At 45.0% G+C, this 25407-nt stretch overlaps 1 protein-coding gene across 1 annotated transcript in view; it reads right to left on the bottom strand.

The window, feature by feature from the left end:
• LOC120063271 (growth hormone receptor-like) overlaps positions 1-25112 on the bottom strand; it is a 76602-nt gene extending 51490 nt beyond the window's left edge. Inside the window, exon 1 of the mRNA XM_039013539.1 lies at positions 24765-25112. The gene's annotated coding sequence lies outside the window, so the exon portion shown is untranslated. The remainder of the gene's footprint in view (positions 1-24764) is intronic.
• Between the last annotated feature and the right edge of the window lie 295 nt (positions 25113-25407).

Here is a 25407-nt window from a genome sequence, read left to right as displayed (position 1 = left end):
GGTTTCTTTAATGGAAGCCTCTCTAATGTCAAACAAATAGGGTGTGGTGTACCGCAGGGCAGCTCTCTAGACCCTCTACTCTTTTCTATTTTTACTAATGATCTGCCACTGGCATTAAATAAAGCCTGTGTGTCCATGTATGTTGATGATTCAACCATATAAACTCAGCAAAAAAAGAAGATTTCCTCTCACAGTCAACTGTGTTTATTTTCAGCAAACTTAACATGTGTAAATATTTGTTTGAACATAACAAGATTCAACAACAGACATAAACTGAACAAGTTTCACAGACATGTGACTAACATAAATGAAATAATGTTTCCCTGAACAAAGGGGGGGTCAAAATCAAAAGTAACAGTATCTGGTGTGGCCACCAGCTGTATTAAGTACTGCAGTGCATCTCCTCCTCATGGACTACACAGATTTGCCAGTTCTTTCTGTGAGATGTTACCCCACTCTTCCACCAAGGCACCTGCAAATAACCGGACATTTCTGGGGGAAATGGCCCTAGCCCTCACCTTCCGATCCAACAGGTCCCAGACGTGCTCAATGGGTTTGAGATCTGGGCTCTTCGCTGGCCATGGCAGAACACTGACATTCCTGTCTTGCAGGAAATCACACACAGAACGAGCATTATGGCTGGTGGCATTGTCAAGCTGGACCATCACCCCTGGTAGGACAGAACTGCGACTCGTCAGAGAAGAGCACTTTTTGCCAGTCCTGTCTGGTCCAGCGCCGGTGGGTTTGTGCCCATAGGCAACATTGTTGCCAGTGATGTCTGGTGAGGACCTGCCTTACAACAGAACTACAAGCCCCCAGTCCAGCCTCTCTCAGCCTATTGCGGACAGTCTGAGCACTGATGGAGGGATTGTGCATTCCTGGTGTAGCTCGGGCAGTTCTTGTTGCCATCCTGTACCTGTCCCGCAAGTGTAATGTTCAGATGTACCCGATCCTGTGCAGGTGTTGTTACACGTGGTCTGCACTGCAAGGACGATCAGCTGTCCGTCCTGTCTCCCTGTAGTGCTGTCTTAGGCGTCTCACAGTACGGACATTGCAATTTATTGCCCTGGCCACATCTGTAGTCCTCATGCCTCCTTGCAGCATGCCTAAGGCACCTTCACGCAGATGAGCAGGGACCCTGGGAATCTTTTTATTGGTGTTTTTCAGAGTCAGTAGAAATGCCTCTTTATTGTCCTAAGTTTTCATAACTGTGACCTTAATTGCCTACTGTCTGTAAGCTGTTAGTGTCTTAACGACCGTTCCACAGGTGCATGTTCATTAATTGTCTATGGTTCAATGAACAAGCATGGGAAACAGTGTTTAAACTAGAGGTCGACCTATTATGATTTTTCAACACCGATACCGATTATTGGAGGACCAAAAAAAGCCGATTGTCACATATTGTTACGGAAGCGACCCAGGAGATGAGAAGCAGGTACGGGGAGTGAAGGTTTATTAGCTGATGGACATGAAACGGAACAAGAACAGCATCTGGACAGGAACACATAACAAACACAATAGAGAACAATGTGGACACAGGGAACACAACCAAGGAACAGAGATAGATATACAACAAAGTGAAGGAGTCCAGGTGAGTCCAATGAGCGCAGCTGTGCAAAATGTTGGTAACAGGAGTGTATGATGACCGGTAGGTAGTCTGGCGCCCTCGAGCGCCAGGGAGGAGGAGCGGGAGCAGACATGACACTGATACCGATTAATTGGACCATTTATTATATATATATATATATATATATATATATATATATATATATATATATATATATATATATATATATATTGTAATTATGACAATTACAACAATACTGAATGAACTTATTTTAACTTAATATAATACATAAATAAAAATCTATTTAGTCTCAAATAATTAATAAAACATATTCAATTTGGTTTAAATAATGCAAAAACACAGTTTGAGAAGAAAGTAAAAGTGCAATATGTGCCATGTAAAAAAGCTAAAGTTTAAGTTCCTTGCTCCGAACATGAGAACATATGAAAGCTGGTGGTTCCTTTTAACATGAGTCTTCAATATTCCCAGTTAAGAAGTTTTAGGTTGTAGTTATTATATGAATTATAGAACTATTTCTCTCTATACCATTTGTATTTCATATACCTTTGACTATTGGATGTTCTTATAGGCACTATAGTATTGCCAGCCAAACCTCGGGAGTTGATAGGCTTGAAGTCATAAACAGCGCTGTGCTTCAAGCATTGCGACGAGCTGCTGGCAAACGCAGGAAAGTGCTGTTTGAATGAATGTTTACGAGCCTGCTGCTGCCTACCACCGCTCAGTCAGACTGCTCTATCAAATATCAAATCATAGACTTAATTATAATACACTGCTCAAAAAAATAAAGGGAACACTTAAACAACACAATGTAACTCCAAGTCAATCACACTTCTGTGAAATCAAACTGTCCACTTAGGAAGCAACACTGATTGACAATAAATTTCACATGCTGTTGTGCAAATGGAATAGACAAAAGGTGGAAATTATAGGCAATTAGCAAGACACCCCCAATAAAGGAATGGTTCTGCAGGTGGTGACCACAGACCACTTCTCAGTTCCTATGCTTCCTGGCTGATGTTTTGGTCACTTTTGAATGCTGGCGGTGCTCTCACTCTAGTGGTAGCATGAGACGGAGTCTACAACCCACACAAGTGGCTCAGGTAGTGCAGTTCATCCAGGATGGCACATCAATGCGAGCTGTGGCAAAAAGGTTTGCTGTGTCTGTCAGCGTAGTGTCCAGAGCATGGAGGCGCTACCAGGAGACAGGCCAGTACATCAGGAGACGTGGAGGAGGCCATAGGAGGGCAACAACCCAGCAGCAGGACCGCTACCTCCGCCTTTGTGCAAGGAGGTGCACTGCCAGAGCCCTGCAAAATGACCTCCAGCAGGCCACAAATGTGCATGTGTCAGCATATGGTCTCACAAGGGGTCTGAGGATCTCATCTCGGTACCTAATGGCAGTCAGGCTACCTCTGGCGAGCACATGGAGGGCTGTGCGGCCCCACAAAGAAATGCCACCCCACATCATGACTGACCCACCGCCAAACCGGTCATGCTGGAGGATGTTGCAGGCAGCAGAACGTTCTCCATGGCGTCTCCAGACTCTGTCACGTCTGTCACATGTGCTCATGTGCTCAGTGTGAACCTGCTTTCATCTGTGAAGAGCACAGGGCGCCAGTGGCGAATTTGCCAATCTTGGTGTTCTCTGGCAAATGCCAAACGTCCTGCACGGTGTTGGGCTGTAAGCACAACCCCCACCTGTGGACGTCGGGCCCTCATACCACCCTCATGGAGTCTGTTTCTGACCGTTTGAGCAGACACATGCACATTTGTGGCCTGCTGGAGGTCATTTTGCAGGGCTCTGGCAGTGCACCTCCTTGCACAAAGGCGGAGGTAGCGGTCCTGCTGCTGGGTTGTTGCCCTCATACGGCCTCCTCCACGTCTCCTGATGTACTGGCCTGTCTCCTGGTAGCGCCTCCATGCTCTGGACACTACGCTGACAGACACAGCAAACCTTTTTGCCACAGCTCGCATTGATGTGCCATCCTGGATGAACTGCACTACCTGAGCCACTTGTGTGGGTTGTAGACTCCGTCTCATGCTACCACTAGAGTGAGAGCACCGCCAGCATTCAAAAGTGACCAAAACATCAGCCAGGAAGCATAGGAACTGAGAAGTGGTCTGTGGTCACCACCTGCAGAACCATTCCTTTATTGGGGGTGTCTTGCTAATTGCCTATAATTTCCACCTTTTGTCTATTCCATTTGCACAACAGCATGTGAAATTTATTGTCAATCAGTGTTGCTTCCTAAGTGGACAGTTTGATTTCACAGAAGTGTGATTGACTTGGAGTTACATTGTGTTGTTTAAGTGTTCCCTTTATTTTTTTGAGCAGTGTATAATAAACACACAGAAATACGAGCCTTAGGTCATTAATATGGTAAAATCCGGAAACTATCATTTCGAAAACAAAACGTTTATTCTTTCAGTGAAATACGGAACCGTTCCGTATTTTATCGAACGGGTGGCATCCATAAGTCTAAATATTGCTGTTACATTGCACAACCTTCAATGTTATGTCATAATTATGTAAGATTCTGGCAAATTAATTACGGTCTTTGTTAGGAAGAAATGGTCTTCACACAGTTCGCAACGAGCCAGGTGGACCAAAATGCTGCATATACCCTGACTCTGCTTGCACAGAACGCAAGAGAAGTGACACAATTTCCCTAGTTAATATTGCTTGCTAACATGCATTTATTTGAACTAAATATGCAGGTTTAAAACAATTTACTTGTGTATTGATTTTAAGAAAGGTATTGATGTTCATGGTTGGGTACATTGGTACAATGACAGTGCTTATTCGCGAATGTGCTTTTTAAATCATCACCCGTTTGGCGAAGTAGGCTGTGATTCGATGATACATTAACAGGCACCACATCGATTATTTGCAACGCAGGACAAGCTAGTTAAACTAGTAATATCATCAACCATGTGTAGTTAACTAGTGATTATGTTAAGATTGATTGTTTTTTATAAGATAAGTGTAATGCTAGCTTGCAGCTTACCTTGGCTCCTTGCTGCACTCGCATAACAGGTAGTCAAGCCTGCCACGCAGTCTCCTCATGGAGTGCAATGTAATCGGCGTCCAAAAACGCAGATTACCGATTGTTATGAAAACTTGAAATCGGCCCCAATTAATCGGCCATGTCGATTAAATCGGTCGACCTCTAGTTTAAACCCTTTACAATGAAGATCTGTGATGTTATTTGGATATTTAGGAATTATCTTTAAAAGACAGGATATCTTTTTGCTGAGTTAACGTGTCAGCAACCAAAGCTAATGAAGTCACTGAAACCCTTAACAAGGAGTTGCAGTCAGTTTTGGAATAAGTGGCCTGTAATAAACTGATCCTGATCATCTCTAAAACTAAAAACTAAGAACATTGTATTTGGTACAAATCATTCCCTAAACTCTAGACCTAAGCTGAATCTGGAAATTAATAGTGTGGCTGTTGAACAAGTTGATGAGACTAAATTATTTGGTGTTACCTTAGACTGTAAACTTTCATGGTCAAAACATATAGATGAAATGGTTGTAAAGATGGGGAGAGGTCTGTCCATAACAAAGAGATGCTCTGCTTTTTTGACACCACACTCCATAAAGCAAGTCCTACAGGCTCTAGTTTAGTCTTATGTTGATTATTGTACAGTCATGTGGTCAAGCACTGCAAAGAAAGAAATACAGTTGAAGTCTATGAAATGTCAGAATAATAGTATAGATAATTATTTATTTCAGCTTTTATTTCTTTCATCACATTCCCAGTGGGTCAGAAGTTTACATACACTCAATTAGTATTTGGTAGCATTGCCTTTAAATTGTTTAACTTGGGTCAAACGTTCCGGGTAGCCTTCAACAAGCTTCCCACAATAAGTTGGATGAATTTTGGCCCATTACTCCTGACAGAGCTGGTGTAACTGAGTCAGGTTTGTAGGCCTCCTTGCTCGCACACGCTTTTTCAGTTCAGCCCACACATTTTCTATAGGATTGAGGTCAGGGCTTTGTGATGGCCACTCCAATACCTTGACTTTGTTGTCCTTAAGCCATTTTGCCACAACTTTGGAAGTATGCTTGGGGTCATTGTCCATTTGGAAGACCCATTTGCGACCAAGCTTTAACTTCCTGACTGATGTCTTGAGATGTTGCTTTAATATATCCACATAATTTTCATCCCCAATGATGCTGCCACTCCCGTGCTTCACGGTTGGGATGGTGTTCTTTGGCTTGCAAGCCTCCCTCTTTTTCCTCCAAACATAATGATGGTCATTATGGCCAAACAATTCTATTTTTGCTTCGTCAGACCAGAGGACATTTCTCCAAAAAGTATGATCTTTGTCCCCATGTACAGTTGCAAACCGTAGTCTGGCTTTTTTATGGCGGTTTTGGAGCAGTGGCTTCTTCCTTGCTGAGCGCCCTTTCAGGTTATGTCGATATAGGACTCGTTTTACTGTGGATGTAGATACTTTTGTACCTGTTTCCTCCAGCATCTTCACAAGGTCCTTTGCTGTTGTTCTGGGATTGATTTGCACCCTTCGCACCAAAGTACGTTCAACTCTAGGAGACAGAACGTGTCTCCTTCCTGAGCGCTATGACGGCTGCGTGGTCCCATGGTGTTTATACTTGCGTACTATTGTTTGTACAGATGAACATGGTACCTTCAGGCATTTGGAAATTGTTCCCAAGGATGAACCAGACTTGTGGAGGTCTACAATTCTTTGGCTGATTTCTTTAGATTTTCCCATGATGTCAAGCAAAGAGGCACTGAGTTTGAAGGTAGGCCTTGAAATACATCCACAGGTACACCTCCAATTGACTCAAATTATGTCAATTAGCCTATCAGAAGCTTCTAAAGCCATGACATCATTTTCTGGAATTTTCCAAGCTATTTAAAGGCACAGTCAACTTAGTGTATGTAAACTTCTGACCCACTGGAATTCTGCTACAGTGAATTATAAGTGAAATAATCTGTCTGTAAACAATTGTTGGGAAAATGACTTGTGTCATGCACAAAGTAGATGTCCTAACCGACTTGCCAAAACTATAGTTTGTCAACATGAAATTTGTGGAGTGGTTGAAAAACTAGTTTTAATGTCTCCAACCTAAGTGTATGTAAACTTCCGACATCAACTGTAGTTAAGCTGCAGCTGGCCTTGGACAGAGCGGCACGTCTTGCTCTTCATTGTAATCAGAGGGCTAATATTAATACTATGCATGCCAGTCTCTTGGCTAAGAGTTGAGGAGAGACTGACTGCATCACTGCTTCTTTTTATAGGAAACATTAATGTGCTGAAAATTCTCTCTCCCCCTCTCGCCCCAACCCCCCTATTCCAGCATGTGGCCCCATTCTAATTGACCATCAATCTTCACTTCTTTCCCTTTCCTCTAGATTCTGCTGTTTAACCTCTCGCTCAATTCTCTACCAAACAAGACCAGACAGCTTACTCTACTACATAATCTTTGAGTTTCTGCTCCACACTGTTAGAAAAAAGTCTGTCCCCATAGGAGAACCCTTTTTGTTCTCCTACGGGACTGCAGGCACACTCTGAATCCATCTAAAACACACTGCTACTGTTCTGAGGATCAACCCCTAACGCCCACTAAGAACCAACCAAACTCCTGCCAGAGATACATGACTACACCTTCCTGACTAAATATATGCTTTGGGTAGCCTAGGTATTGTACTGCGCAGCAATCATTCACCAATGTTACTGATAGTCACCTAGGAGGCAATGATGTCATAATGTACAACCTATTAGAATCTAAATCTATAACTTTATTAACACCATAATCGAATCAACCAAACAGCATCATACTTTGTTGTCCATAACATAGGCAAAGGGGTATGGATGGTTACCCAACATCAAATCAGGCCGAAAGGTAGAATTGCGTAAAGGCCCTACCTGAACTGAAATCCCAATGGAAGATTTTTTCCATTTATTGATTGGGGCTTTCATCCAGTCAGTTAGTCTAAGTGGAGAATTGTTTTCATGTTTTGCCTTTGTTGCAATGTCTTTAGTGTTGTGAGCAGAACGTGTAGAATTAGAGGGTTGTAAGTCTATGGATCTGAGGCCTCTCTAATCTCCTGTCTATCTTTGTTCTGTCCTGTTCAGGTTCTTGTTCTATGGAGACCATCAGTGAAGTGTTGTTATTCTTACCTGGGGTAACAGAGTTCAGCAGCTAACACTCATCAGACTAGCCTCGAGCTAATTCCTCTCTCCCTCCCCTCTCTCTCTCTCGTTCTCTTCCCCCCCCCTCTCTCTTGTTCCCTCTCCTCCCCTCTCTCTCGTTCTCCCCTCCCCCTCTCTCTCGTTCTCTCTAGCCCCAAATCTCTCTCGTTCTCCCCTCCCCATCTCTCTCGTTCTCTCTAGCCCCAAATCTCTCTCGTTCTCTCTCGCCCCAAATCTCTCTCGTTCTCTCTCGCCCCAACTCGCTCTCGTTTTCTCCCCCCTTTCTCTCTCTCTCTCTCGTTTTCTCACCCCCCCTCTCTCTCGTTCTCACTCACCCCCCCCTCTCTCTCTCTCCTTCTCCCTCAACCCCCTCTCTCTAGTTCTCTCCTCCAAAACGCTCTCGTCCCCACCTCTCTCCCCCTCTCTCTCTCTCGTTCTCTCTTCGCCACCTCTCGTTCTTCTTCCCCCCTCTTGTTCTCTCCACGCCACCTCTCTCGTTCTCTCCTCCCCACCTCTCGTCCCCCTCTCTCTTGTTCTCTCCCACCCCCCGCTCTCTCCCGCCCCCCTATCTCTCATTCTCTTCCGCCCCCTCTCTCTCATTCTCTTCCGCCCCCCTCTCTCTCATTCTCTTCCGCCCCCCTCTCTCTCATTCTCTTCCACCCCCCTCTCTCTCATTCTCTTCCACCCCCTCTCTCTCATTCTCTCCCACCCCCCTCTCTCGTTCTCTCCCACCCCTCTCTCTCGTTCTCTCCCACCCCCCACTCTCGTTCTACTCGCCAAGTCTCTCGTTCTCTCACCCCCTCGTTCTCTCCCACCCCCCACTCTCGTTCTACTCGCCAAGTCTCTCGTTCTCTCACCCCCTCGTTCTCTCCCACCCCCCTCTCGTTCTCTCTCGCTCGTTCTCTCCCACCCCCTCTCTCTCGTTCTCTCCCACCCCCTCTCTCTCGTTCTCTCCCACCCCCTCTCTCTCGTTCTCTCCCACCCCCTCTCTCTCGTTCTACTCGCCACCCCCCACTCTCGTTCTACTCGCCACCTATCTCCTCGCCAACTCTCTCGTTCTCTCACCCCCTCGTTCTCTCCCACCCCCCTCTCGTTCTCTCACCCCCCCCTCTCGTTCTCTCTCATTCTCACCTACCCCGCCTCTCTCACTCTCGTTCTCCCTCAACCCCCTCTCTCTCGTTCTCCCTCAACCCCCTCTCTCTCGTTTCCCCTCAACCCCCTCTCTCTCGTTTCCCCTCAACCCCCTCTCTCTCGTTTCCCCTCAACCCCCTCTCGTTTCCCCTCAACCCCCTCTCGTTTCCCCTCAACCCCCTCTCTCGTTCTCCCCCATCCCCCATCTCTCTCGTTCTCTCCACCTCCCATCTCTCTCGTTCTTCCTCACCCCTCCTCCCCCTCTCACCCCCCCTCTCATTCTCTCAACCTCCCTCTCTCGTTCTCTCCACCTCCCCTCTCTCTCGTTCTCCCTCACCCCTCCTCCCCCTCTCTCGTTCTCTCGCGTTCTCTCACCCCCCCTCGTTCTCTCACCCTCCCTCTCTCGTTCTCTCACCCCCCTTTCTCGGTCTCCCACCCCATATCTCTCTCGTTCTCTCACTCCCCCCTCTCTCGTTCTCATTCTCTCTCCCTCTCGTTCTCTCACCCTCTCTCTCGTTCTCCTTCGCTCCCCCCCTCTCGTTCACTCCTCCTCTCCTCCCCCCCTCTCTCGTTCTCTCACCCCACCTCTCTCTCGTTCTCTCACCCCCCCTCACGTTCTCTCATCCCCTCTCACGTTCTCCCATCCCCCTCTCACATTCCCTCACTCCCCCTCTCTCCTTCTCTCACGTTCCCTCACTCCCCCTCTCCTTCTCTCACTCTACCCATCTCTCCTTCTCTCCCTCTACCCATCTCTCCTTCTCTCCCTCGACCAGTCTCTCCTCTCTCTCTACCCGTCTCTCCTTCTCTCCCTCTCGTTTTCGCCTCTACCCCCTCACTCTCGTTTTCGCCTCTACCCCCTCACTCTCGTTCTCTCCCACCCCATCTCGTTCTCTCCCCCTCACTCTCGTTCTCTCCCCCCTCGCTCTTCTCCCCCCTCGCTCTCGTTCTCTCCTCTCCCCCCTCGCTCTCGTTTGCTCCCCTCTCTCCTCCCCCCTCTCGTTCTCCCCTCACCCCTCTCGTTCTCCCCTCACCCCTCTCGTTCTCCCCTCACCCCTTCGCTCTTGTTTTCGGCTCTACCCCCACTCTTGTTTTCTCCTCGCCCCATCTCGTTCTCTCCCACCCCCCACTCTCTCGTCCTCTCCTCTCCCCCCTCGCTCTCGTCCTCTCCTCTCCCCCCTCGCTCTCGTTTGCTCCCCCCTCTCCACCCCCCTCGCTCTCACCGCCCCCTCCCTATCATTCTCTCCTCTCCCCCCTCGCTCTCATTCTCTCCTCTCCCCCTCGCTCTCATTCTCTCCTCCCGCTCGTTCTTCCCCCTCCCGCTCGTTCTTCTTCCCCCTCCCGCTCGTTCTTCTTCCCCCTCCCGCTCGTTCTTCTTCCCCCTCCCGCTCGTTCTTCTTCCCCCTCCCGCTCGTTCTTCTTCCCCCTCCCTCTCGTTCTCTCCTCCCCACTTCTCCTCGCCAACTCTCTCGTCCTCTCTTCGCCCCCTCTCGTTCTCTCCTACCCACCTCTCTCGTTCTCTCGTCCTCTCCACCTCGTTCTCTCCCACCCCTCCTCTCGTTCTCTCCCACCCCTCCTCTCGTTCTCTCCCACCCCCTCTCTCATTCTTTCCCTCCCCCCACCTCTCGTTCTCCTCGCCACCTCTCCTCGCCCTCCACCCTCTTCTCGCGCCCTCCCCCTCTCCTCGCACCCTCCCCCCCTTCACGCACCCTCCCCTTCTCGCACCCTCCCCCTCTTCTCACCCTCCCCCTCCCTCACCCCCTTCTCCTCTCTCACCCTCTTCCTGCTCTCTCTTTCCCCCTACCCACCTCTCCTCGCCACCTCTCTCGTCCTCTCCACCTCATTCTCTCCCTCCCCCCACCTCTCGTTCCCCCCACCTCCCCTCGCGCCCTCCCCCCTCCTTTCTCGTGTGCTCCCACCTCTTGTCGCGTCCTCCCCCTTCGCTCCCCCTTCGCCCCCTTCTCTCGCGCCCTCCCCCCTTCTCGAGCGTCCCTCTTCTCCTTGCGCTCCCCCCTCTCCTCCTCCCCCCTTCCTCCTCTCCTTGCGCTCCCCCCTCTCCTCCTCCCTCACCCTCCCCTCTCGTTCCCCTCTCACCCCCCTTCCTCCTATCGTTCCCCTCCCCCCTCTTCCTTCCCCCCTCTCTCCTCCTCCTCTCATTCCTCCCTCTCTCCTCCCTCCCTCCTTCCTCCTCTTGTTCCCCTCTTGCTTCCCCCCTCTCCTCTTCTCGTTCCTTCCTCCTCTCTCGTTCCTCCCTCCTCCTCTCACCCCCTCTCTCGTTCCTCCCTCACCCCCTCTCTCGTTCCTCCCTCTCACCCCCCTCTCTCCCCCCCTCTTCCTCCTCACCCCCTCTTCCTCCTCTCTCGTTCCTTCCCCCTCACCCCCCTCTTCCTCCTCTCTCGTTCCTCCCCCCTCACCCCTCTCGTTCCTCCCTCCTCTCACCCCTCTCGTTCCACCCTTGCTTCCCCCCTCTCCTCTTCTCGTTCCTTCCTCCTCTCTCGTTCCTCCCTCCTCCTCTCTCACCCCCTCTCTCGTTCCTCCCTCACCCCCTCTCTCGTTCCTCCCTCACCCCCTCTCTCGTTCCTCCCTCTCACCCCCCTCTCTCCCCCCCTCTTCCCCCTCTTCCTCCTCACCCCCTCTTCCTCCTCTCTCGTTCCTTCCCCCTCACCCCCCTCTTCCTCCTCTCTCGTTCCTCCCCCCTCACCCCTCTCGTTCCACCCTCCTCTCACCCCTCTCGTCCCCCCCTCTCACCCCTCTCGTCCCCCCCTCCTTTCTCACCCCTCTCGTCCCCCCCTCCTTTCTCACCCCTCTCGTCCCCCCCTCCTTTCTCACCCCTCTCGTTCCCCCCTCTCCTCTCCTCTTCCCCCCCCCCACCCCCCTCCTCTCCCCCCCCCCCTCTCGGCCCCCGTCTCTCCTATCTTAGTGTAGTGTGTGTGGCCTGCTGGTTCTTCCTCTGTAGAATGATGTTGACACCTCACCAAGGGTCAAGAGTCCACTCAATCATCACAACATAGAGACATCCCTCCAAGAGTGTGTGAGGGTGATCTCATTCTCACCTAAATTTGTGTGCTACCTATAATCTGCATGCAACCGGCATAAATTCTCACCCCCAATTTCAAGACAAAGAGAGAGCTTTTGAAATTAAAGTAATACAGCATTTTTTTCCTTCACGTTGCCAAATGAAGCCCTCGGTTCTAGATTGAAGCGGTGCTATAACTTTGCCCCGAGTCAAAAGCTTAGTAACCCAGAACCTGTATATTCACATTGTCCACTTTAATCCTCAACAGCTCTCCGGCAAGCCTGTCTGTAAGCTCCTTCATAAATAGCAGATGAAACCCAGCTCACCACCAACATGTTTCTTTCCTCTGGAAGAAACTCTCGAGACCCAGTCACGTTTCATAGATTCCTACATTTCAAAATGTTCGTAACTTGCCTCAAGATACAGTTCCAAGTTCAGTTTTGTGTTACACCGACAAGCCTAATTGATAAGGTTAGAGGATAATAAACTGATCCTAGATATGTGACTACAAGCAATTTCAACCCACCTCTCCCTAACACACACACAAAAGTTTGGGGTCACTTAGAAATGTCCGTTTTTGAAAGAAAATTTAAAAAAATCACCATTAATATCAAATTGATCAGAAATACAGTGTTGACATTGTTAATGCTGTAAATGACTATTGTAGCTGGAAACAGCTGATTTTTAATGAAATATCTACATAGGTGTACAGAGGCCCATTATCAGCAACCATCACTCCTGTGTTCCAATGGCACGTTGTGTTAGATAATCCAAGTTTATAATTTTAAAAAGGCTAATTGATCATTAGAAAACCATTTTACAATTTTGCAAACTGTTGTGCTGATTAAAGAAGCAATAAAACGTGCCTTCTTTAGACTAGTTGAGTATCTGGAGCATCAGCATTTGTGGGTTCGATTACAGGCTCAAAATGGAAACTCTTCAGTCTATTCTTCTTCTGAGAAATGAAGGCTATTCATGCGAGAAATTGTCAAGAAACTGAAGATCTCGTACAATGCTGTGTACTACTCCCTTCACAGAACAGCACAAACTGGCTCTAACCAGAATAGAAAGAGTGAGAGGCCCTGGTGCACAACTGAGCAAGAGGACTACATTAGTGTGTTTTTTGAACGGTAGTATATATATATATAACACACATACTGTTTCCTGTGTGTGTGTGTGTGTGTATACCTATATATATTATATACACATGTAACGGATGTGAAATGGCTAGCTAGTTAGCGGGTACGCGCTAGTAGCGTTTCAATCAGTTACGTCACTTGCTCTGAAACCTAGAAGTAGTGTTGCGCCTTGCTCTGCAAGGGCCGTGGCCTTTGTGGAGCGATGGGTAACGATGCTTCGTGGGTGTCAGTTGTTGATGTGTGCAGAGGGTCCCTGGTTTGCGCCAGTGTCGGGGCGAGGGGACGTACTAAAGTTATACTGTTACACACACACAGGAAACACTGTGTGTGTATGTATGCATGCATGTACGTACGCACAGTACCAGTCAAAAGTTGACACACCTACTCATTCAAGGCTTTTCTTCATTTGTATTATTTTCTACATTGTAGAATAATAGTGAAGACATCAAAACTATGAAATAATACATATGGAACCATGTAGAAACCAAAAAAGGTTTGGTCAATAGGCTACCTGCCGACTAGACTTGGAGCCTCTTTGGATTGTGATGCGGCTAAAATTCTATGACAGTCAATCTAGAAGCTATTGAACCAAGATGCAAAGTTTAAGGTTCGCCATTGCCCCCACCAATTGCAAAAGTTTGCAAATAGTTTTTTTTCATCAGTAAGTTAAAAACTTGCGCAAACACCACACTGCCTACAACATGAGTGTGCATGTCCTACAGATGTGGCAATGGATAGAACACATCGGTGTGTGTGTGTGTGTGTGTGAACCACATAGGCAGGAATGTTCTCTTCAGTCTAGGGGTGTGAACGTTTAAACAAAGTTGGGATCCTTAACATTTTCTAGACGATAGGCTATAAAGGCCTGGGGAAAGTTGTGTCATTTAAATAAAACCAGAGAGGAAGAGGCATGCAAAACAAGACATTGCAAGATGCATATTACCAAGACATTGGCGCACGGTCCTGCCCGCATGGTCCTGCCTGGGTCCTCTCTCTCCCTCCCTCAGGCTGTCCTGCCTGCCTGCCCCTCCTCTCCCTCCCTCCCTCCCTCCCTCGCGCTGGCCGGCCTGCCCTTCCTCTCCCTCCCTCCCTTCCTCGCGCTGGCCGGCCTGACCCTCCTCTCAAATCAATTTAAGGGGCTTTTATTGGCATGGGAAACACATTTTAACATTGCCAAGGCAAGTGAAGTAGACAATAAACAATAAAAATGAACAGTAAACATTACACACACAGAAGTTCCAAAATAATAAAGACATTTCAAATGTCTCTCTCACCAATGTGTCTTTATTGGCATGGGAAAATACATTTACATTGCCAAAGCAAGTGAAAATCAAAAGTGAAATAAGCAATCAGAAATTAACAGTAAACACACACAAAGGTTTCAAAAGGATAAAGACATCTCAAACGTTATATTATTAGCTATGTACAGTGTTGTAACAGTGTGCAAATAGTTGTAGTATGAATGGCAAGGGGTAATAAATAAACAGATAAATATGGGTTGTATTTACAATGTTGTTTGCGCTCCACTGGATGCTTTTTCCTAGTGGCAACAGGTCACTGCAGCATTCTTGATTTTCCCCCTTCACCTGGTTCTCCCTCCATCCATCCGTTCTCTCCTTCTTTCCCTCTCTCTACCTCCCTTCCATGCTCCTACTTCTCTCTCCCTCGCTCTGGCCTGCCTGCTCTTTGCTAATGATGCAAGTGTGTGTTCAGTCTGTTTGTAGAATATCCTAGCCTATTCATGGCACTGATGTTGCTGGGATACAGAGGTATCTTCGGGCCAGTCTTGCAAACACAGGGTACTTACTCTTTATTGCTGAGTGAGTGTTTTTCTGTTTTTGTATCAATATTCAAATTACAGTAGGCTACCGGTAGCTTGTATCGATTACCTTTTTCAGACAATGAAATGTGGCCCCTTGAAAGCATCTCGGCTACGACATGTTTGCTTGTCTGTTAGGTAGGTTACACAACGTATTTTTTAAATGCCAACACGAAACCTTCTCTGGAGACGAAACATTTTACTTGTCTGTAAAGGAATGCCGCTCCTGAAGTTCCATCACTAGGCGACCAGAACTGTCAATCAAATAATCTTGAGCTGCTGCGTGCAGCCTGCCTACCTGTGCACAGACCAACCTCCTAAAAAACTACTTTAAAGTTTGTTAAATACTGGGACTTACCAAGACATTTACACTGAACAAAAATATAAAACGCAACATGTAAAGTGTTGGACCCATGTTTCATGAGCTGAAATAAAAGATCACAGAAATGAACCACATGCACAAAAAGCTTATTTCTGTCAAATCTGTTTACATCCCAGTTGGTGAGCATTTTAGCCTGTCAAGATAATCCATCCACCTAACAGGTGTGGCATATCAAGAAGCTGATTAAACAGCATGATCATTACACAGGTGCACCTTGTGCTGGCGACAATAAAAGGCCACTAAAATGTGCAGTTTTGTAAAAAAAAAAACACAATGCCACAGATGTCTCAAGTTGAGGGAGCGTGCAATTGACATGCTGACTGCAGGAATGTCCACCAGAGCTGTTGCCAGAGAATTCAATGTTCATTTCTCTACCATAAACCACCTCCAACGTCATTTGAGAGAATTTGTCAGTACATCCAACCGTAGACCACGTGTAGCCACGCCAGCTCAGGATTCCACATCCGGCTTTTTGACCTGCGGGATCGTCTGAGGGGAGGGAGGGCGAGGCGCTGAGGAGTATTTCTGTCTGTAATAAAGCCCTTTTGTGGGGAAAAACGAATTCTGATTGGCTGGGCCTGGCTCCCAAGTGGGTAGGCCTATGCCGTCCCAGGCCCACTCATGGCTGGCCCCTGCCCAGTCATTTAAAATCCATAGATTAGGGCCTAATGAATTTATTTAAATTGACAGATTTCCTTATATGAACTGTAACTCAGCAAAATATTTGAAATTCTTGCATGTTGCGTTTATATTTTTGTTCAGTATAGTAGAAAGAAAACACATCTAGCTACCATACCATAAACTGCAGAAACAAATGCAGCAGCACATCTATCAGCAATGTTTATTGTTGTCAGGAAAACAATCCAAGGCTTGCAGTTAACATACGACGCCTCCTGGGGGCCATGTTGGAAGACCACCGCATTAATTATTCCGTTAACAGCCGACAGGCTAACCCAAACTGCAGTGCCTAAAACTAGTTGATTCATCATCACGGTCATTTTCTGTGGATTATTTGGCTGCTCTAACAATGCAGGAAAGACAACAGGAAAAAAATGTATTCAGATTCCCCGCACTCATGAAACACCGTTGGTGATACCAATGAGCTTAGACTCAAGAACTATCAAAAAAGTGAATAAACCTTTTTGCACGTTAAAACCTGAACCCAAGTTTAATTTAGATGTTATGCTAACAAGGTGTTAACAACAACACTACAGTAAGTTAGCCAAAAATAGCTAGCTAGATAGCTTGCAGTGTGTCACATGAGTTTCACAGTTTGGGGAAGCAATTTTTTCACCGTGATTGTTCAATAAAAACGACCTTGTCTTGAATGTAACCATGTAGCCTAGGCCAAAAACGGGTCCTGGCTAAAAGGGATCCAACTTCTGTCAAATTAACGTCAAGGTAATTTTTTGCACTTTAGTTTACCCTAACCCTATTCCTAACCTTAATCTAATGATCCTAACCGGCAACGTTCATTCTCGTAACCTGCTGCGTAAATTCTCCTAACTTATTAAATATTAAGTTAATTTGACCAAAGCTGGATCCCTTCCATGACCATGAAAAAGGGAGACGCAAGTTGTACGATATGACGTCCATATATCCTGGAGGACATTATTGTCAAAAAAAACAGCGGTTATCATGTATTCGTATAATAACCCAATGATAATTTGTTGAGAACTTCATTCATAAGAGGGAAAATGTATGGACATAGAACAAAGGCTTCAATGGGATAGGACAACCTGCTGTGTTGACTATTGGTTGTTCATTATACGACACTAAAACACCTGAATGAATTAAACACAGCCAAACAACACTTAAGAGATCTGATGGTATAGCTGACCTGAGAAAGTGATTCTAACATCAGGAGTGCTTTTCATTTGTTATGTACTACTGTAGGTTCAACCAGTTGACCTCTATCAAGACACCCATTCCCACTGTGAATGAGCAATGCTGCAGCAGCATCAGTTTCTACTTTGTCCTTTTCCAGATATGAAAGGAGACATCCCTCAGTTATATGAGATGGTTGTCATAGGCTGTGCTTCAGACAATCTGAATGATTCTGTTGTGCCATTTACGTAGAGAGCATCTTCAGGTGCGTTAGTGCTGGGCTGGAACAGAAGCATGCACACCCAGCAGGGTTGGCCTGCTCCAGTTGTAATAGGATTATACATTGTGTGTAACTTTTAAACTGTATTTTTGCTCACAAAATGTGCTATCATAGGTTCACATAATCCATGGTATACAAGGATGTACCCTTATTTTGTTGTGACATTCATTGGGACCTCTTCATCTGCAGACAGGGTTTTACGGCTCTGTATCTGAGGACAGAAAACAAAGAAACAGGCTTCATTATACTCAAATTAGACAGCACTGAATATTATGTTGCTATACAGTATCTCTCTGTCCTCAGTTTTTCCTTGCTAGAGACTGGAACAGGAGAATAGGTTCATAATGTCCTCCCACAAAGGTAATGGACCTGCCCTATCCAGAGTAGCCTACTCTGCCTTCTCGGACAGCTGGAACTGCTGGCTAATCCTTTCACCCTCTTCCATGGCTGTTAACTAGCTACCAAGCTACAAATTCATTTAGAGCTACAGTACAACGATAAATACATCAAGATAGGTAGCTAACTAGCTAATACAGTAGGAAGTTAGCAAGCTGGTTATATTTAACTCACTTAGCTACAGTATGTAAAGTTAGCTAACTAGTGAACATTACATTAGCAGCTTATTTGAGTACGCCTGCACACTAGGTTTCTTACATTGATCATTTTCAAAATATATTTACTTACTTGAGTAGGTTCTCCCACTGCCTCCATTTTCTAGGTCCTTAGAAAAATGAAGTTTCCAGTGGTTGCAAAAGGCAGCCAGCCATGTGGACGATTAGAGGACTTCCAACAGACTGACTTTGGTCGTCCAACATGGCGCCTGGTGCGGTTGCTAGGTGATTTGTGACACAACTGCAAGCCCTCTATAAAGAACAGTCTATACCGGAGCGGAATTCTACTGTCTGATAAGGTACAGAAGCTTCTAATTGTCTGAAAAGTTATCAATTGTTGCGGTCGACGTGTTACTGTAGCTGTGTTCTATGTCTGTAAAAGGTCGTGGTAGATAGAGCTTCATTGCCCGGCCCTAGAGGTCATACATATGTAATAGGACCATTATTCTGCATTGTGAATTGAGGTGGAATTGTATGGGTTTTTTCTTACTGTTTTAACGGAAAACTGATTTTTTTTTAAAACAGTTTAAACGTCAAGCAAAATTGTCCATTTGTCACATCCCTACTTCAGACCAGGGCAGGGATAGTTTGACTATAGGGTGTCCTCCTGCTTTCCAGTGTTGTGTACAAATATATTAACTTTCAAATCAGATGGCGGTGCTTGGATTATATACCAGTCTCTTTTTTGTGCCAGTAGGCAAGGCCTGAGTGGGAAGTGCTGTGGGTGTGCATGCGTTGTGCGTAAAGGCATGCAGGCCTGCTCTTTGGATGGTGCTCATGTCTCCTGCTCTAATTTCAGAGGATTGGAAAACTCCCAGTCAGCACAGTGAGTCTGGAAGGGGATCAGTACAAACATCTGCAAGCCCTGCTATGGGAAGGCAAGTAGATGTATGTGTGTATGCGTGAGTGTGACAGACAGCAACTGGTAGAATATGGTGCTTTTGTATGTTTTCAGTTTTCATATGTGTGAGAGTGAGAATAGAGAGTAATCAATTTGATACTGAATCTCTGCACATCTTTTAATTGAGCCGCGCATGGAAAATTCCGTCCTTAGTTTTGTGTGTGAATAGCTGCTATGTTCATTCTTTTACCTGAAACACATCTTTATGACGTCTCACCGATCTTCGCATTGTTCTAGAAACCCTAGCCAAGGCAGTAGATTACTGAATTTTTTTTGTGGATTTTACATAACATAGTAGGCTGGGTCTAACTCATTTGTGTGAAAGTAAGACAGGGCCGGTTCCAGTCTGAGGGCCTTATGCATAATGTTTCTGTCATGTGTGCTGTGTGTATTACAATACAATCAAATCAGACATGAGCGCGAGTGGCACAGCGGTGTAAGGCACTGCACTTCAGTGCTAGAGGTGTCACTACAGATCCTGGTTCGATCCCGGGCTGTATCACAACTGGCTGTGATTGGGAGTCCCTTAGGGCGGCGCACAATTGGCCCAGCTTCGTCCAGGTTAGGGGAGGGTTTGGCTGGGGTAGGCAGTCATTGTAAAATAAGAATTTGTTCTTAAGTCACTTGCCTAGCTAAATAAAGGTTAAATAAAAATAAATACAACACCCACCACCTACATAAAATTTGATTTTCAACTTATTTTTTTCACCTCTTCAAACCTCTCTAAATGGCATTGTTAGGTTAGAGATCTAACCAAGCCACATTTAAAGTGTTTATAACAGTGTCAAACAAATTTCCCCCGGGGGCCGCATTCGATCTTCAATGAGGTCCAGAGGGCTGCACTGAATATTCGTTATATTTCCTCACGGTTAAAATTTGTTTTAAAAAAGGCCTCTATCTATTGTTTTGGGAATTTCCGATGCTTCCTGACTGTCTAGCTTTCATTTTGTGATTATTCGCAAGCTGGACATGGTCAAGAAACTGTTAATGTAGGTCCATTCTAATTTATACACAGTTTCGATTTAATTTAAGTATATTGAATTCATCCCCACTCCCCACCTAAAAACGTATTTTTTATTATTCACTCAAACCACACGTTCCGGATTGGATCCCCTCGCATGTTGGACACCACTAGATTATAATAAATGAAAAGCCCTTTTCAACCCACTCTGTATCCTGAGGACCACTATCCTCTCCTCTCAATTCTTACTGCTGTTCCCACACCACACTGGGAGTGACTGGCCCATCACTGCAGCCTGAGATTTGAGCGTGTGTGTGTGTGTCTGCATGTGTGTGTCTGCGCGTGTGTGTCTGCGCGTGTGTGTCTGCGCGTGTGTGTGTATTTAAGGGTTTTATAGAGCTTGACTTGTAGAAGGTAGATTTAACGGTCCACTTCTGTCCTCGTCTATAAAACTCTTGTTTTCAGCAACATAAGGTACATCACATACCGTATGCCAATCAGCCTGCATTACAGAGGTGGCCTCTAAAGTCTAATGCTGTTCACTATACTTATTTCTAAAGGGTCCCTATCACTGCCCGCTGCACTAAGCACAGACATGTTGATGAAGTATAATATACAGGGGGAAACAAAGTATGACGTCTGTAAAACGATATTCTCTTCAGCTCATCTCTGCTCACCCTGTACGTGATTTAGAATAGTGAATCACCATGTACTAGACCTACACTCCATAGAATAACAGAGATTCTCGGCTCTCCAAACAACCCATTTAAAATATCTGATGCACAGTCTCTCTCAGCCAGTGGTCTGGTCTCACTTTAGTCATGTCAATTTTTTGTACCTTGAATCAGCATGGGGAATAATATAACGATGTGCACACAAAGTCTATAATATTTTGATACAGCGCTAAATAAAATATAAATAAATTGGACTACTTCACAAAATTTCCACATAACACATTCATTTAGATAGCCACTCTATGTGGGTGCTAGCAAACTTGCAAGCAGGCTAAGTAGCGCTAGGTATCAACTGCCAATCCAGTAGGGGCTTGACGCTAAAGTGAGCTTTGATTGATCAATAGCATTGTGATATCGTGGAGTATTTGCACAAAGTTCAGCTTTCCCCACCTTTGGTCCCGCCCTCTTCATGCTTCCTCGCCCATGGGCATGGCTAGAAGTCATCCAGCTTTTGTCAAATTTGTCAAGATTTGACTTTTTGTAGCAGGTTAGAAGAACTTACACAGCAGGTAGGATAATTAGGTTAAGGTTAGGAAAAGGGTTAGGGTTTGCTAAAATGCAAAAAACAACACTTTCAATGTTATTTTGACTAAAGCTGGATCCCTTCTAGCCATGACCCTCGCCCAACTGTTGCCCAACTGCCTACTTCACTTCCCTCCATTGAAAATGAATGGGTCTCCATTTGTTTTATCGCTCCCCAAGTGTTATGTTGAAATAAACTGTCAGTTTTGTCCCAATTTGGTTGAGTATAAAACAATCAGAATAGAGAAAGACATTAAAACAACTTATCATTAATTTACTGCCATCCTAGGGTCATGCACTACTCATAAAGCATATTTAGACTTTTATTATTCAGAAACATGAAATACCGTCAAATACCTCTATAGCAGCCTACTGTCAAAAACATTGAAAAATACCATATTGCCCAGCCCTTAATAGGGCAACAAGACAGGAATCAGGAGGATTGAGACATGATGTTACATCACCATTCCATTCCCAACCATTAGGAATAGATCAGACTAGTGCTGTGGCCGGCCTGTCACCGACTAAAAATAATCTGAGTCAACCAAGAGTCGTGTGTTCTTTCAACCAATCGATTGGTTGACATTTTAAAACGTGTATTTTTCCATATATAGACACAACCGGTTTGAATAAAATCAACTATATGTAGGCTACTGAGCTTGTCTGATGCTTTAAGCACTGTGATAAAAAAGATCAATATAGCCTAACCAGAAGAAAAAACCTGTTCCCGACCCTCCTCCTCCCGCTGCTGCTGGCCTTCGCAGATTCTGCTATTAGGCTCCTGAAGTTGCCAGTAATAGGCTACACCATCGGTCGGCAACCTATTAAAATTTGGAGTGCCATGTTATCGTACCATTTCTACTGATCTGCTGATCGAGGCCAGTTATGGTTTTCATATACACATTTTCGTGGAACAGTTTAATTTATTTTATAATTAAGTCTGAAGTTTACATACACTTAGGTTGGAGTCATTAAAACTCGTTTTTCAACCACTCCACAAAAGTCTTGTAAACATTTACAAACTATAGTTTTGGCAAGTCGGTTAGGACAACTACTTTGTGCATGAGACAAGTAATTTTTCCAACAACTGTTTACAGACAGATTATTTCACTTATAATTCACTGTATCACAATTCCAGTGGGTCAGAAGTTCACATACACTAAGTTGACTATGCCTTCAAACAGCTTGGAAAATTCCAGAAAATGATGACATGGCTTTAGAAGCTTCTGATAGGCTAATTGACATAATTTGAGTCAATTGGAGGTGTACCTGTGGATGTATTTCAAGGCCTACCTTCAAACAGTGCCTCTTTGCTTGAAATCATTGGAAAATCTAAAGAAATCAGCCAAAGAATTGTAGACCTCCACAAGTCTGGTTCATCCTTGGGAGTAATTTCCAAACGCCTGAAGGTACCACGTTCATCTGTACAAACAATAGTACGCAAGTATAAACACCATGGGACCACACAGCCGTCATAGCGCTCAGGAAGGAGACACGTTCTGTCTCCTAGAGTTGAACGTACTTTGGTGCGAAGGGTGCAAATCAATCCCAGAACAACAGCAAAGGACCTTGTGAAGATGCTGGAGGAAACAGGTACAAAAGTATATATATCCACAGTAAAACGAGTCCTATATAGACATAACCTGAAAGACCGCTCAGCAAGGAAGAAGCCACTGCTCCAAAACCGCCATAAAAAAGCCAGACATGAGGACAAAGATTGTACTTTTTCGAGAAATATCCTCTGGTCTGATGAAACAAAAATAGAACTGGTTGACCATAATGACTATTGTTATGTTTGGAAGAAAAAGGGGGAGGCTTGCAAGCCGAAGAACACCATCCCAACCGTGAAGCAAGGGGGTGGCAGCATCATGTGGGGGTGCTTTGCTGCAGGAGGGACTGGTGCACGTCACAAAATAGATGGCATCATGAGAAAGGAAAATGATGTGGCTATATTGAAGCAACATCTCAAGACATCAGTCAGGAAGTTAAAGCTTGGTCGCAAATGGGTCTTCCAAATGGACAATGACCCCAAGCATACTTCCAAAGTTGTGGCAAAATGGCTTAAGGACAACAAAGTCAAGGTATTGGAGTGGCCATCACAAACCCTGACCTCAATCCTATATACAATTTGTGGGCAGAACTGGAAAAGCGTGTGCAAGCAAGGAGGCCAACAAACCTGACTCAGTTACACCAGCTCTGTCAGGAGGAATGGGCCAAAATTCACCCAACTTATTGTGGGAAGCTTGTGGAGGGCTACCCGGAACGTTTGACCCAAGTTAAACAATTTAAAGGCAATGCTACCAAATATTAATTGGTGTATGTAAACTTCTGACCCACTGGGAATGTGATGAAAGAAATAAAAGCTGAAATAAATAATTCTCTACTATTATTCTGACATTTCACATTCTTCAAATAAAGTGGTGATCCTAACTGACCTAAGACAGGGATTTTTTACTCTGATTAAATGTCAAGAATTGTGAAAAACTGAGTTTAAATGTATTTGGCTAAGGTGTATGTAAACTTCCGACTTCAACTGTATTTGCCGCTGCTCGACTAAAAAAAATTATTGATGACCAAAAGCCTATCAACCAAACAATTGACCAGTCGACTAAATGTGGTCACCCCTAGATCAGACAATAGACCATTGATCACTTTCCTGTTGTAGATGCAACCACAACAGTGGGGTTTTGCACCCAAAGGGTTCATAAATAAAGACCAGGGGATATTGTATTCATTCATAATAACCATTGAATAGCCTTTAGCCTGTTTAATGTAAAATACTAACAATTTGACTGAAATGCATTTAGTGGCCTATTGCATGGTTGGCATACATGTATAACAGCACATCTTTTTTTAAAGATCCTGCACAGTCATCCAATTTCTCATTTAAAAAAGCCTTCGAGTGACCAATACATAGGCAAATTAGGGTTTAAAAATACAATTATGACATGGATTTCAGTATGTATTGCATGCAATAGGTCACTCCATGCATTTCGAATGGTAATGCAGTTCTAGCTCAGTGCCATACTTCAGATTGGAGTTTTGGGTCATTGCAGGTTTACACTAGGGCTAGGCTATCATTCATTCACACACTGTCAACAGGAGTCGGAGCCCTGCGAAATCAATAGGGAACAAATGGAGCTATGAAGCATTGAATTCTGTCCTGAGATTCTTTAACTATTCAAGCATACATGGTACACCATGTAATGATGCACTAAATCGTGTTTGAAAAGGGAATTCCGGAGGTGTGAACTTCTTACAACTACTGAAGTCCTTTGGAAACCGAAACACCTTAACCACCTCCACCAGAAGACATCTGCCACGCCGAAAACGACCAAATATTAACATCGCAGAAATGTGCACCACACCGCACGTAATACATCGCTTCAGATAGCAGATCATTCAAAAATAATAAAATAACTAGTTCCCTTGAGAGTTTCAGCTAAAGTAAAAACAGCTTTTATCAATAGGCTAATATTGAAACATAATAGAATAGAATTGCACACCAACAAATGTAGCAACACGATGGTTAATTATGTTGAATGGCGATTTATCAAAACTTTTTGCCAGTCCCAGTGTGCGAGATGCATCCACAAAAAGCATTGAGAGGACATCTCAAAATAAATCAAATACATTTGTATAATAGGCAGACAATTGAATGAATCATTTTATTCTATAAACACACTCACCTAACACGAAGATGTCAGCTGGAAAAATACGCGAGTGGTATCGAGTTCTTACGATTTGTTCATCTGACAGAACCAGGGCAAACACAAGTGGTCCGCCTTTTAACTCCACGAGTAGCCTACCCCCTCAACGGTCGATGTAAAGAAAGAAAAAAATCCAAGAATATCCCAATGTTCACTTTACCATACTTCAAGCTATGAGTAAGCACTACTAACAGCGATTATTTTTGATTGATTCCTCTATTTGACCAAATTGACCCGTCCCTATCGTTAGATTATTTCGACTGGGATCAAGTGCGACAGAGGGATTCGGATAGGGACAGTGTCCCTTTCACTGCTCCGGGCTCTTGCAACAGTCAAGCACATAAATAAGCGCCCCCGTCCGGAAAATATTTCCAAACTCCTCACTGAAATCAAGAGGGTGAAATACATTTCCCACTGGGCACAGACGTCAATTCAACGTCTATTCTACGTAGCTTCAATTTAATTTAATTGAAATGAAGTGGAAACGGTCGTGATTGGGAGTCCCATTGGGTGGCGCACAATTGGCCCAGCGTCATCCGGGGTAGGCCGTCATTGTAAATAAGAATTTGTTCTTAACTGACTTACCCAGTTAAATAAAGGTTCAATAAAATAAATAAATATG

This window comes from Salvelinus namaycush, chromosome 18 (assembly GCF_016432855.1).
Source record: "Salvelinus namaycush isolate Seneca chromosome 18, SaNama_1.0, whole genome shotgun sequence".
Taxonomy (NCBI): Eukaryota; Metazoa; Chordata; class Actinopteri; order Salmoniformes; family Salmonidae; genus Salvelinus; species Salvelinus namaycush.
This window is presented reverse-complemented; position numbering and strand designations above follow the sequence as displayed.